This window comes from Culex quinquefasciatus, chromosome 1 (assembly GCF_015732765.1).
Source record: "Culex quinquefasciatus strain JHB chromosome 1, VPISU_Cqui_1.0_pri_paternal, whole genome shotgun sequence".
Lineage (NCBI taxonomy): Eukaryota > Metazoa > Arthropoda > Insecta > Diptera > Culicidae > Culex > Culex quinquefasciatus.
In genome coordinates, this window is record NC_051861.1 from 39,856,506 (window position 1) to 39,869,757 (window position 13,252).

A 13,252-nucleotide genomic window follows, 5' to 3' on the forward strand; every position below is an offset into this window, starting at 1 on the left:
AAATATCATTTTTTTTTAATTGCCTGATCTACAACTTCGTAGAACATTATTACATTCTGAAAAATAACCCTGCAAAGTTAAAAAAAAAACACGAAATTTTAAAATGTAAAAACAATGTTCTAAGTGAAAAAATTACCCTTCTGGGTCAATGTAGATTCGAAAAGAACATTAAATTTCCCTAAAAATGACATGTTCCAAAAAAATTTACTGTCAAGTAACGGAAAATGGGAGAATTTTAAAAACTTTTTTAGTGTTTTTAATGAAAAATACGTTATTTCGGAATTCTGAGTACATCATATCGGGCGTCTAAATTTACATAAAAGTCCCTTTGACACCAAATTTCTATCTCATCACCGTTTCAGCCTGCAAATTATTGAAAACACCTCTTTTTAGCATGTTCTATAATGGAAGGGGTCGTACCGCCCCTCCGTCACGAAATATCAAAAAACGGACCTCGGCTTCGTGATCAGGGACAAAAGTTACTCATTAGAACAAAGTTTCACGCAAATCGAAGAGTGGTCGTGGCAACTTTTCCCGATTTTGTGTGAGTTGGTAGAGAATTACCCACTTACTTTTCCTGTCATTCTCGAAAGACGAAACAGCCTGCTTGTCTCTACCAAAAATACAGTCGACTCTCTGGTTGTCAATATCCAAGGGACCGTCGAGGAAGAGAATCATCAGTTTACAGAACGATGCAAAATGAAGACTCGATTGAAATTTGTTTTTTCTTGCTGCCCAGCTATAGGAAAGAATCATGGCAACGTCCAGCAAACAAAAACAAATAAATGTCAAACAGCCTTCAAAGCTTCGTTCTCAAAGAAAAATGTCTATGCAAGCCATGAGAAAGTAAAATTATTGACAACCGGAATAGATATTTAAAGCAAATAGAATTCAAGGGACCGTCGAGGAAAAGATCCTTCAAGCAAGAGAAAATATCGAGGAATAAAGACAATCGAAGTATGCAGTTTGAAGGGACTGAAGAATTTATCGGTACATGGAGCATTATTGATATCGAGAAGATCGACAGCCAGAGAGTCGACTGTAACAGAATCGAATAGTAACCCTTTTCCAAAGAACTGCTGAAAATTTCTACTTTTCAGCACTGAAATAAATGCTGAAAAGTAGAACTTTACAGTACTTGTTAGAAAAAGTTGTACTTTTCAACATTTTTTTGATTTAAACGATTAATTGACTCAATGCATGGCTATTTGTCTTACACAGTAAAAAAAATCATGTTAATATTACATCTGGGAAGGAGTACATCTTTTATGCAAGATAAAATTTGTAATTTTACTTCTGAAAATGTGTAATTTTACCACTTTTCTGTTCTAATGTCCCTAACAGACGGTAATAACCAAATGCATACCATTCCAATAAAAAATACTGTTAAAATAACAGAAAGTGTTAGGTATTCTTCTTGAAAAATCAACTTTTGCATAAGAGTTGAATAACGTAAAATAACAAAAAGTGTTATGGAATATTCTTGCAAAATCCATGGTTGCATAAGAATTAAATAACAGTTTATGTTATCATAACAAAATTTGTTATTGGTCTAATATTGGTTGAAAACCAAAACAACTTTGGAATAACGTTTTTTGTTATGGAAGAATACCGCCAACTGTTATTGCGATGATCGGATTAGTTGTTAAAATAACAAAAAATAATAACAAAGATTTGTTCGAAGAATAACTGAAAATGTTATTAGTCTGTTATAACAATAACAATCCAATAACAAAAAAAATCATAACGACGAATAACAAATCTTGTTATAAATAACATAAAATGTTATTGGTCTAGTATTTTCAAATATCAAAAAGATTGAGTCATACATAAATGCTGAAATTTGTATGACCCAATCTCACCTCCCACTTATTTGTTTAAAACTAGTTTGCAATTTTGTATGGACCAAAAGAATATTGTATGTCATGAACCATCTGTAATTTTTAAATCTAGAGAACTTTTTCAAAACATCCAATGCGCCATGGGTTTCCTATATGCATAGAACCTTTTGAAAATGTAAACGAGAAATCAATGTTTTTATTGCTCTAATTTGTTTACAATTTTCTTCTCTTTTATTGCAGGTATAAGCATTTGGCGATAGAATGTCGACAACAGATGTTAACGAAACGTTTTTCGACTTTAAAAAATGTAAGTGTTAAATTAAGTTGGCAGAAAATTGAACAACTTCTATATTTTTTTCAATTTTAATAATTCCTTTTTTCCGTAAAATTTTCATTCTTTGTTTAATTTTTGTCCACTGTGTCCCTTCCCTGCACTACTTCAACACTAACGTTGCCCTCCCCTCCTCAAGAATGGCACAATCATCGCTGTATAGCACAAGGAAAACTGCAAAACCACGTGCCTCTCGCTCCATGGGCCGCCGATTTTCACCCACGACTTTCTCGGACTGGCCTCAACTCCGCCACCAAAGTGGACCTTATTTCTGCCAGTAGTGTATCACTTTGCTGGCTTTACCTAGAGACGTGGCTCGCTTTTCCGTCCATGCTTCGAAAGTTTTCCCTTTGATCGCGTCGTACTACTTTTACTGGGCGGCGGCGGCCATCGGGGCAGGTTCTTATCGGTTGAGCTGGTTTACATTTCGAAAACCGGGTTTGCAACAACAGCGTAGTGGTGGTTCTGGAAAAGGTTGCCGCTACACGGCCGGCGATTCCAGGGCGAAGTCTACCTTGATTCAATGACGTTTGATTGTGATTTCAGAGTTGGCTCTATCGTTGGTAGCAACAGAACATTTGTAATGAGATTGTGATATGTCAGTGGTTGCATCAAAAGTTTGCCCGGATATGTCTACATAAACAACTGGGTGTGGCTCCAGTCAAGTACAAAGTCCTATACGCCTGCCAACCCGTCGAGGACGGTTACGATGGCTACAAAGTACCAAATCCAACTGCTGCTCAAGTTCCATGTGTGTGGTCTGAGTGTAATACCTTGTACACTCTCTTCACGGTCGCCCCATGTGTCGCGACAACGAGGACACCACCAACTCCACATGGGATGGCTATTGCCAGCCGGCCAGCATTGTTGCCAGCTCGTTGGAAATTTTCTCAGCAATCGAGCGAAAAGAAAAAAAAAACAGGGAATATAAAACCATCATGCTGAATGCCAGGCTGCTCTCACAAGCTTGCCAAGATATTCGCAATGGATGTTGGAGAAGAAGGAAGCAGCATACCCTCTGCTACATAAAACATACCAGCTTGCACGTACACCCCAACACTCCACAATGTAATCCTTACGGTTTTATTTATTCGTCTGGCGAACTACATTGTGGAACCCGACTCTACCATAAAGATCTCCCGTTTTCTCCCGTTGAAACTGCTGCTGCTGCTGCTGAAGGATATTGGACGTGGCAAAAAGGGACTCCAACCAGCAGACCATCCGGGATGATTGCTGGGTCGGGAACCAAGAGGGCTCGTCTAGTGGAAAATTACTTTCCGGTTGAAAATGGAGCGCACATTTCACAAGTTGGATAAGTTTGCTGGCGATTGTAGAAAGGTTACATAGTTTGTAAATTTAGGGGGGCAGCGTTGTTTGTTTCACCTCTTATAACTTGAACACATTGAAGTAAATCCCAACCATCTTACTAAAACTTTATTAATCGAGATTTGACTAAAAGGAAACGAGCTTGAATCTCGGAAATTTCAGGATTTCAGTTAGTTTCGATTGCCTGGAATTTTGATCGGGAATCCCGGGATTTTAAGTAAGTTTAGTTATCCAAATATTTCGTTTAAAGCCCTTTTGAAATGTAAATCGTAGTTTTAAATAAGATCTCAAATTTGAGGGCACATTGCAAAACTAATTTTTCATAATTTTAATTCGTTGCAAGTAATTTTAATTCTTTATCTCAGCAACCAAAGGTAAAATCACCACTATCAATAAAAATGTGGAGGATTTTCTCAGCTAATAAAATATTTTCTTTTCAAATTTTTGGAATCACGACTAACATTTCAATTGGGCCAAATAATTTGGTCGTGGTTTTCAAAATCTGAGAATATTTTTTTTTCAGGGAGTTGAGAAAACGTCACACCAGTTTCACTTTTTGCGTTGAAAATCTGATCAATGGTTACCGAGATAAATATCATCGATAAAAAATTGAGAGTCAATTGTGTAGAACTTAAGAAACTCTTGGAAACCATATTTTAGGCAACCAAAAGTCGGATCAAAAATGCATATTGTAGATAATTTTCAGCATGGACCTAATTTAACCCGAAAACGGCTATAACTCAAAACTTTAATTTACCAAAATGTTTCAAAAGTACTTTTTGATTCAATTTTACATTTAGAAATGATTTTCTGATTTTTTGTGGATTTTCGACAAAAAAATCAAAAAATATAAAAATATCATAAATTGTTAAAAAAAAAAACGATTTTTCTGCTAAAAGGTTTATTCTTTTGAGTGAGTATCTATTTTTTCTCAGTTGCCCTAATCATAACCACAACTTTGCCCAAGACACCAAGTCGATCAAAAATGCCCTTTTTGAGTTACCGATTCTCGAATGTTTTATAGCACTTTTCTATGGACAGTCCCAAATTTGTATGAAAACTTGTGTGAAGAAACTAATTATACTATAGTAGTTTATGTAACTAGTTGCAAAAAGAGGATTTTTTCAGCACGAGTCTTACATTTATCCAACGAGGTTCACCGAGTTGGATAAATACGAAGAGTGCTGAATAAATTAAGTTTTGCAACGAGTTCCATACAACATTTTTTGCAATTACAAAAAACACACACTGAGTGAAATTTTAAGTCAAATTTTCATGTATTTTGTCAATAAATCGTTTAAATAAAAAAAATGTTGAAAAGTGCTACTTTTCTAAACAAGTGCTGAAAAGTTCAACTTTTCAGCACCCATTTGAGTGCTGAAAAGTAGAACTTTTCAGCATTTATTTTGAAAAGTGTTGCTATTCGATTCTGTTATTTTTGGTACAGAAAAGTAGGCTATTTCGTCGTTCAAGAATGACAGGAAAAGTAAGTAGTTTCACGACGGAATTGCAAAAAAATATATTTTAAATATAAAGAATCAGAGGATACATTTTCAAACAAATGAAAAAAAAAGTAGAAATATAAAAATCACGATTTTTGGCAAAATTCAGAAGAACTGCCTGTTCAAATGCTTGACCATCTTTGAACATATTTTGCCTTTCCTTCAAAGAAAAGGTTAGTATAAAAAAACTCTTGTTTTATTTTTCAAAAAGTAGAAGTTAAGCTGTCAACGACCTAAGACATGTTTTACAAAATATTCTCATTGGGTATCCCGAGCAGACGGAAATAACGTGGGAATAACATTTTTTGTTATTTGAAAATACTAGGCCAATAACATTTCATGTTATTTATAACAATATTTGTTATTCGCCGTTATGATTTTTTTGTTATTGGATTGTTATTGTAACAGCAGACTAATAACATTTTGCGTTATTCTTCGAACAAATCTTTGTTATTATTTTTTGTTATTTTAACAACTAATCCGATCATCCCAATAACAATTGGAGTTATTCTTCCATAACAAAAAATGTTATTCCCAAGTTGTTTTGACTTTCAACCAATATCAGACCAATAACAAATTTTGTTATGATAACATAAACTGTTATTAAGCTCTTATGCAAAAATGGATTTTACAAGAATATTCCATAACATTTTTTGTTATTTTAACAGTATTTGTTATTGAAATGGCATGAATTTTGTTATTACCGTCTGCCCGGGATATCAGACAATTTTACGATTGTTTCATTTTTTGCCATCAAAATTCGGAGTAATAGTTACTCAGATATTTATACCTGAATACAGTACGCTTCTTTCATTGCAGTTTTTTGCAGCGATGGAATAATCATCATCAAAAGAAAATCATTAGGCGCTCATAAAGAGAAACAATCCAAAGGGAGCATGGCTCTTCTCTCTCGCGCACGAAAGATCGGTAAAAGGAATCTAAAAAAAATCATCATCTTGATTATTCGGCGGAACATCTTTTTCATTTCTACACTTGCAAGTGTAACGTCACATGTCGAAATATGACCTGCCACATTTTGTAGATGGGCAATGTGTGTAAACAAAGTGAAATAAATATTTTTAAGTGTTGCTGACAAGGAAATTCACAAAAAATCATCAACAGATTGATTTTCTTGGAGAAGTTTGGAAGCGATTTTATTTTGCGTGATTTGCCTCCTCTCTCTTTCGCGGGTGAAGAAAGTTCGCAAGCGAAATTGATTTTTTGCGATTATTCCATCCCTGGTTTTTTGAGAAAACAAAATAATCTTCGACAAGTGAGCGTGATTGAGAAAAGAAGAAGGAGTGATAGAAAGAGAATGCTCACGCTGGCAATCACGAGATGTAAAAAGAGAACTCACAAGCTCTACTGACGGTGCTATACCTCTGATATTTTGGTGCAGGAATCATGAAATGATAGTCTTTTTCTTTCTATCAATCAATTACAATACTGATTTTTTCCAACCGGATCACGTTAAAGTGGCAGACAAAGTTGTTTGAGAATACTTAATCCACATTTTGATAGGAAAGTTATGGCTAGGTAGACTTTCTTTGGACTGGCTGCGGTTGTGCTCGATCAGATTGAAATAAAAATTAAATACAAAACACAAAATATGTTATGATCATTGATTAGCGAAATTTGGAAAAACTGCTCAGAATGAGTAATTTCATCGCACAAATTTTACTATTCTAAACCAAATCACGCAACTTACTACTCCCTTCATAATTTAAACTTCTCACGGGCGCCACCGCCGCCACTTTCCAAGCAATTATGAACGCTCTTGTAATTATAAGAGCAGTTCTCTAGGATTTCGGTCATTCGATTTTTTTTGTATTTTTTAATCCGACTGAAACTTTTTTGGTGCCTTCGGTATGCCCAAAGAAGCCATTTTGCATCATTAGTTTGTCCATATAATTTTCCATACAAATTCGGCAGCTGTCCATACAAAAATGATGTATGAAAATTCAAAAATCAGTATCTTTTGAAGGAATTTTTTGATCGATTTGGTGTCTTCGGCAAAGTTGTAGGTATGGATACGGACTACACTGGAAAAATAATACACGGTAAAAAAATTTGGTGATTTTTTATTTAACTTTTATCACTAAAACTTGATTTACAAAAAACACTATTTTTAATTTTTTTATTTTTGATATGTTTTAGAAGGCATAAAATGCCAACTTTTCAGAAATTTCAGGTTGTGCAAAAATCACTGACCGAGTTATGAATTTTTAATCAATACTGATTTTTCAAAAATCGAAATTTTGGTCGTAAAATTTTTCAACTTCATTTTTCGATGTAAAATCAAATTTGCAATCAAAAGTACTTTACTGAAATTTTGATAAAGTGCACCGTTTTCAAGTTATAGCCATATTTAAGTGACTTTTTGAAAATAGTCGCAGTTTTCATTTTTAAATTAGTGCACATGTTTGCCCAGTTTTGAAAAAATATTTTTGAAAAGCTGAGAAAATTCTCTATATTTTGCTTATTTGGACTTTGTTGATACGACCTTTAGTTGCTGAGATATTGCAATGCAAAGGTTTAAAAACAGGAAAATTGATGTTTTCTAAGTTTCACCCAAACAACCCACCATTTTCTATCGTCAATATCTCAGCAACTAATGGTCCGATTTTCAATGTTAATATATGAAACATTTGTGAAATTTTCCGATCTCTTCGAAAAAATATTTTTGGAATTTTCAAATCAAGACTAACATTTCACAAAGGCCAAACATTCAATATTACGCCCTTTTAAAATGTTTGTCTTGATTTGAAAATTCCAAAAATATTTTTTCGAAAAGATCGGAAAATTTCACAATTGTTTCATATATTAACATTGAAAATCGGACCATTAGTTGCTGAGATATTGACGATAGAAAATGGTGGGTTGTTTGGGTGAAACTTAGAAAACATCAATTTTCCTGTTTTTAAACCTTTGCATTGCAATATCTCAGCAACTAAAGGTCGTATCAACATAGTCCGAATAAGCAAAATATAGAGAATTTTCTCAGCTTTTCAAAAATATTTTTTCAAAACTGGGCAAACATGTGCACTAATTTAAAAATGAAAACTGCGACTATTTTCAAAAAGTCACTTAAATATGGCTATAACTTGAAAACGGTGCACTTTATCAAAATTTTAGTAAAGTACTTTTTGATTGCAAATTTGATTTTACATCGAAAAATGAAGTTGAAAATTTTTACGACCAAAATTTCGATTTTTGAAAAATCAGTATTGATTAAAAATTCATAACTCGGTCAGTGATTTTTGCACAACCTGGAAATTTCTGAAAAGTTGGCATTTTATGTCTTCTAAAACATATCAAAAAATAAAAAAAATTAAAAATAGTGTTTTTTTGTAAATCAAGTTTTAGTGATAAAAAGTTAAATAAAAAAATCACCAAATTTTTTTACCGTGTATTATTTTTTCCAGTGTAGTCCGTATCCATACCTACAACTTTGCCGAAGACACCAAATCGATCAAAAATTCCTTCAAAAGATACAGATTTTTGAATTTTCATACATCATTTTTGTATGGACAGCTGCCGAATTTGTATGGAAAATTATATGGACAAACTAATGATGCAAAATGGCTTCTTTGGGCATACCGAAGGCACCAAAAAAGTTTCAGCCGGATTAAAAAATACAAAAATTAAAATTGAAGAAAAAAGACCGATTTCGTAGAGAATTGCTCATAACTGACTCATTAGAATCGTTTATTCAAGCCTCGCAAACTTGGGAAGCCGCCGAGTGTAAACAAGCTCAGACCCCCACGCCGCCCTAACCTAACCTAACCGCCGGTGGTAGCCGCAGGCTGTCGATGCTAGTTTGCTCTGTTCCAAGCGCGTACGGGTACTCTAGGTAGGTCCCACTAACTAGTTAGAGCCTCTCTACCTCTTATCACACGCGTAGGCCGTTTTGTTTACATTGGCAACTTACGCGCCACCGCCGCCGACAAAAGTGGCGGTGTTTTACTTCCTCATTGCGAAGTCAACTCGTGGACTAAGGGGTAGGGGAATGGTGATATTAACAAGTGGCCGGAGGGCGGCCAACACTCGGCATAATGTGTGCGTTTGATAGCATAGGCCGCCGTAGCTCGATTATGCTTTTATTATTGAGGTAAATTGATCACGAGGTTAGTGGCACTCGGCGCGCTGTGAACGAGCGTGTGTAGGCCGCTAGAACTGCCCCGTTTCTAGGGCAGTTTGGCAAGCCGCGCCGGGTCGTGTGCTGGATACGGCGGCTTTTCTACATCAGCAGTTCAGAACCTAGCCTTTCCGTGAAAAGGTCAATCAAGCTACTAAAGCTGTCATATGCTGTTGGAGGCTGTTGCGTTAATCTCGGTTAAGTCGTGCAGCACTGATGGCAACAGGGTCGACAGAATCTCGGAAATCTGCTCCTAAATTAACTACTGCGAGCTGAATAGACGAATGAAGACAAATGTATTAAATTCATAGAAAGATGCCTTCGATTCCGTCAATCGAACTTTTCTCAGTGTACGCAAGAATTATTCATGCACAGAGCGGATCAGAACCTCTCCCGCTCACTTCAGAGTTGACTGAGGGTGACTTACACAGACTGACTTGCATATCGCCTTTTGAGATCAAGGAAGCGAATAAAACCAGCGCAAGGCGACGATCACATTAGTGTGCTGTTGTTGATCATTCGGCGATCAAAAGGGGCAGCGTAGTTCACACGGTGTGAAACACGATAAGGTAACACCGAGTCGTTCGAGCACTACTGCCGGTTTACCCTTAATCAGGTTGATGGCTCAGCTGTCGAAAGGCCGGTGCGGTGTGATGACGAAGCGATTTGACCCGACCGGATTAATGGCCAGTTGATCGCCACGGATAGCTCCTTTGAAGTTGTTGGGCTTGAACTTTACTGCGCGAGGATAAGGTTATGTTTTGAGGCTCTTTTCAGTACTTGTGTTTGTCAGTTTCCAATTTATTTACGTATTATTTTTAGAAAAGAAATAATATTTATCAAAAAAAAAAAATGGAAGAGACTGGATCTTAGTGATCTTAGCTTTCAGCTCAGTTATGTTGCTAGCTCAATTAAGTAACTTGGTTCTTGAACACTAGACGAAATATTTAAAAGTCCCTTCCATTATTTTGATTATTTGAATATCTTGGATAGACTACACAGTAAAAAATTGTGTGAATTTGGAAGGTTGAATATTACCTCTTTTATGATGTAATTTTATTTTATTTAAGACTGAAAAAGTGACATTACACCAGAAAAAAATTACATCTTTTTGACATAAATATTAAAATCCAAGCGTTTTTCGTTTTGAATGGAGAAAAATGTTTTTTTTTAACTGTTTAGAAAATATGTATAAAATTATTAAAATTGCAGAACTGTCAAAATAAATTCAAGAAATTTTCATTTTAAAAGAATTTGTTTTCATAATAAAATGCATAAGTTGAGAGAAATAGCATTTTTTAACTAGATTTTTCATTAACATTAACAAATTACAACATTAAGATATGTTTTGTTTAGGCTTATAAATTTGATGTTTGTTGACGATTTGTTCAAGCTGAAGAGTATAAAAGGTAACATTTACGGTCGGCCATATTTGTTTTAGAAAAACATTTAAATCTAGTTTGCAAAATGCTAAACTATGTGTCCAAAGGCTTGTTTTTGAGGAAACTGCAAACCTCTTTTTACATTTAAACTTCCATCCAACCCGGGATTCAAACTGACGACCTGTGGATTGCGAATCAACCTGCCTAACACCAAGACAGGACCCAGAGAGACTACCTGCACTGAGCTAACGGCCTAACCTTTAGGTTAGACCGGGGCCAACATTTACTTCCCCGTCCGACGGAAGGCGTAATCAGCCAAATCTCGTCTCGAAAAATTCCACCGTGACCGTCTAGAATCGAACCCAGTCTAACTGAGGTGGGAGGCAACCACGCTCACCACTACACCACCAGTCCCGTCAATTTTGCATTATAATTTACTTTTTCTGAGTTCTTTATCTAGAATCATCATTGACAGTCACTGCTCTAAGAGCGAATGACACCATCTACGACCCTACGCTTTTAATTATAGAAATCTGAATCAAAATTATAAGTTTGAATTTTTGAAGTACTCTTTTAGAATTTTTTTATTAGTTTTTTTAATTGTTTTAAATTGAAATATGTGATATTTTTTAAAGATTAGTGCGCTGACCATGGGGACGCGCTGTCTTGTTTTTGCATGCTCATTTTCATTTCTATTGTTTCGCTGTTTGTGTGCTTGGGTGCGTGGTTATTATATATAGGTGAAGGGATTTTTTTTAAATGATCATTATATTGCATTATTATATTTATTTGATTATAAAACCAAACTATATTTTCCACATAACACATCATACAAAACACATATGAAACTGTAAACAGGAGCGTTTGGTACGGTATGTCCACGCATCCTTCCTCCCCTGTAGATTCTGTGAAATGTGATCCGTTCTCAGAATCCTCTCTGCGGTAAACACAACGTAGTAGGGCTGGCCGCTTTAATTTTTGCAATACATTTTCGGGTGTTCTCGGATGTACTGCAATTATTAATAATGACAAGAAAAGTGCTTGGGGGGTAATCTAATCACAAGACTTTCCAGCATGCTTTCATCGGACTGGCTGCGTTTGTGTTAGATTAGATTAGATTAGATTAGATTAGAAATATGTGATATTTTTTAAAATCTGTTTAGAATTTTTTTTGGTTGTTATAAACTTTTTACAGTTTTTAATATGCAATCACTCTTTGGGTAAGAAATGCTTATTATTTGAGATTTTGGAACAGGCGGTAATTCGACATTTAAATTTGAGTGGCTACTAGAGTGACAAGAAAAATTTAAAATTTTGGAAAATCCTGGCTCGGTAAAAATAAGAAATTGTGATTTTCAAAATTTTACGAAAGGTTAAATGTGTCGGTTTATTGTCAAGTGTGAGATTCTTATATAAAATTTTATGACACAAAAAATTGTCAAAGATCGCAAAACGATCTGAGTTAACCGTGACGAGTTAATAGCGATTCAAAGGAGACGTTATTGTATGAAAAGATTTTTTTCACCAACTTTAACGATCTCTACCCTAGAGTCCACCCCTGCACATTATAATGCCCAGATTCGACAACTTTCGAGTTCGATTTGCGTACGCATGAAGCGTTCAAACGTCTTCAAAACTGCTTTTCTAGTACACACTTGCACTTAAAAACGGTGCGTAAATGTGCGTTTGCTGCGTGCTTACTACTTTCGATCACGCACTCCCGCGTCTCTCTGTCTACGCACTTATACGAGCGCAGTGAAAAGAGCAATTTCAGCACATAAATTTTTGATTATGACCGCCTTAGAAATTAGAGCATAGCGCGCTGCGAGTACTTGAGGTGAGTTTTTGGAAGGAGGCGTTTGAAGACTTTTGAGAAGACTAATCGCTTGAACGTGGTTGTCTTAAATAAATAATTTGGTGTAGTTTAAATTGAAGTATCTGGTCTACTAAAATCCAGACTTACAAGTCCTGCTTTGGCCACCTTGAATCGTACTGAAATGAGTAAAAAAGTGAAAATTTCCCTGCACGCTCATAAACATTTCACACATAGCCACGCGCCGCATGCACTACAAATTTAATTTAATCTCGCCCAGATCTGCATCTGCGCCGATCTGCTACCAACCCGCGCGCCACTTAACGGCAGATCAGAGCACTTCCGCCTCAACGGTGGCCTCCATTCGAACCGGTCCCCACCCCCTCCCTCCCTTCCACGGTCCACGTTTAGCGACATGTCCGCGACCGCGATCGCTAAACTTTCTCTCTTTGCCTTTCTACTTTCAACTTTGACAGCCTGCCCCGGCAAGTCGTCCTCCGTTACTTCTTCAAAATAAAAGTTTATAAATAAAAAAAGTAAACCGAGGCTCCCGTCGTTTTCTTCAGCGCGAAACTCGCAACACCTTTCTGGGGACCTCTGTGGCTGTCAACGAGTTGGTGGTATCCTGGTCGCGTAGCCGCGAGGTGAACTCTCGGTAAACTACTACCTCCAAGACCATGTGGTGGCAGCGACAGCTGCTGGCGAAAGTAAAGCCCTTAAAAATGTTCAATCTGCCTAATCAATTATGGTTCATTAACTTTTGCAGCCGTTGTGGGGTGTTCGGATAGGAAATGATTGGGAACGCACCACTTCGTAGCAGCGTAGCTTGGGTGGCACGTCGACGAACAATTGAAATTTGTTTGACTACCACGCTATTCTAGCAACGTGATCTAGATTTCTAAATCACCATTAAGTTGAA

The 13,252-nt window shown here is 36.1% G+C and overlaps 1 protein-coding gene across 2 annotated transcripts in view; it reads left to right on the plus strand.

The window, feature by feature from the left end:
* LOC6037368 (protein roadkill) overlaps positions 1-13,252 on the plus strand; it is a 181,800-nt gene that overhangs the window by 72,454 nt on the left and 96,094 nt on the right. Inside the window, exon 2 of one of the 2 annotated variants that reach the window (XM_038248995.1) lies at positions 2,082-2,148. The exons of the other annotated variant lie outside the window; for it this stretch is intronic. The gene's annotated coding sequence lies outside the window, so the exon portion shown is untranslated. The remainder of the gene's footprint in view (positions 1-2,081; positions 2,149-13,252) is intronic. 2 annotated transcript variants of the gene reach the window in all.